Source organism: Pistacia vera, unplaced genomic scaffold, assembly GCF_008641045.1.
Source record: "Pistacia vera cultivar Batoury unplaced genomic scaffold, PisVer_v2 Contig169, whole genome shotgun sequence".
Classification (NCBI taxonomy): Eukaryota; Viridiplantae; Streptophyta; class Magnoliopsida; order Sapindales; family Anacardiaceae; genus Pistacia; species Pistacia vera.
Genome location: NW_022195779.1, coordinates 492,163 through 494,393, shown reverse-complemented (window position 1 = coordinate 494,393; position 2,231 = coordinate 492,163).

The window sequence follows — 2,231 nt, the reverse complement described above, 5'->3', positions numbered from 1 at the left end:
TCATCGACTCAGCACTCTAGCATCGTTCTTGTCCCCTATTTTCATCATTATTTTGATTTTCCGACGATGATGATCTCTCCTCTCACGGGTTCATCTCTCATCCCTTTCTTCTCTTAATTGCATTAACTCTCTCATTTTCGTCAAGTATTCCTTAACAGTACCTAAATCGACCTTCATCGTACTCATATCTTCCTTCACCGTTTTGATTTCTTTTACAACACTATCCATTCTATTCTCCATTTTTTATTTTACCATTTCCCAACTTAGCTCTGATACCAATTTGATATAGACCTCAACCAAAACAGCAAAACCAGCAGCTCAAGCACTCACAAAATAGTAATATCAATAATACAAAATTAATAAGAAACAATTGGATATGAATTATATTGATATATATTAGTAAAGAGTAGAACAAGGAAAAGAAATAAATAAGAACAGTAATGAAAAACACATTTACTAGCAGTTTGAGGAGCTAGTGACCTCCCAGCAATAATACCTTGAAAAACCAGCCGAATGAATCATGAAATTAGTACCCCTTATAAGTACCCTCGGCTTCCCATTAATACCTATAATATTAGGACACGTGTGCCTAATATTCTAACTAATTTCCACTATCTTTATTCCCACAAGTGGTCCTTCTCCCCTGCTTGATATACCACTTAGTAGCAGGTGGTCTATCAATAAATCAACACTCACCTATCGTTTCTCTATATTTAACAATTCCATTTGACCACAACGAGAATTTCTTCTTTGAGGAATTTCATCAAACAGTTTTCTTGTTCAAGACTTGAAAAGCGGTATCAAGAAACTAACTCTTAACTTGGCCAATACATCAAATAGAGTTTAGCCAACCTTCCATGATGACAATGTAGACCACTTTAGTGGTTGAGAACGCTGCAAGGGCTCTTTGTTTGAAAGACTCACTCAAGCATTATGGCGAAATGGCGATGCAAGAGCTAAACTTAGAGGGGGGAAAAATTACGCATTGGTCCAAGCCCACTTTGACAAACATCTTTTAATTTTTCATGGACTACCCGTTAGGTACCTCCGCTGATGTTTCAATTAAAAATAAATTGCATCGAAATGTATAAAAAATGCCCAGGTATCTCCACTAATTTTTTTACTTTCCTCCATAATCACCTTTCAGCTTTGTTTTCTAACACTAAAACATTAAAAGCATGGAGAACATGATCATTTCTGTAGTATATTATTTTAAAATAAAAAATCAAAGGACAAAAGTAGTTGGACATCAAATAGGATAAGACTAATTTTTACAATAATCATAATGTCTACTCTTTTTTTTTCATCATTAACATAACCCATCGTTATCCTTGTATCAATGGTGGCTGCCTTCTTAGATAAAGGGTCGGCTGTCACTAAATTTTTTCAACTGTCTCTAAATTTTTTCAACATTCCTCTTCCATCATCACAAACATAATCAATCTTGAGAGAGAAATTGATAGACAGGGGACCAGATCTGAAACGATGGCTAGTCATGGTTTGCTTATTACAAATATGGTTGTCGATCCATGGACATTCATTCATCTTTGTTAATTCATGAAATTGGGCATTAGACAAACTGATCAATTTTATCTTTCGCTGATTTAAATATGATATTTGTGTTCTCTCTCTCTTTAAGCTTTTACAAATTTTCGATATTGTTGATTTTGGTGATAATTTGTGGTTATATGATGCATAGATGCCATAGAACATATGTATGCATGCATGTGTCTGTTTTGTTACACAAGTAAGTTATCTTTGCTCTAAAATTGATTATTATTTTTTTTTATTTTTTTTTTTTTTTGTTTGCTTCATTTCTGCATTCCAAGTCCAACCTTTCTTCCACATCGGCATACCCTATTCCTAAACTTGATCACACTCCGTTGACACCAAATTTAAATGTAGCTATGCCTCAGTAGTTGAAATTGAAGATTCACTCTTTTTTTTAAACAATTCTGGAAAAACTAAAAAGAAAAAGGGTGTAAAGAAGGCATTTTTGTTTAGGAAAATAAGTGCCTTTGAAATGAACATTCCCAATTATCGTTGGTGTTCATACTGAAATTTGATTGCCAAGTGAATGGTTTTTTCCTCTCTAGAATCTATCGAGCCAGTCAATGGAATCCATATAGAGTAAACGACTTATTCTGACCCAAATAATGGCTTAATGGCACTTTCCCCCCCAAAACGTTTCAAAATACAATTTTATTATCCAAAACACAATTCTATTAGTA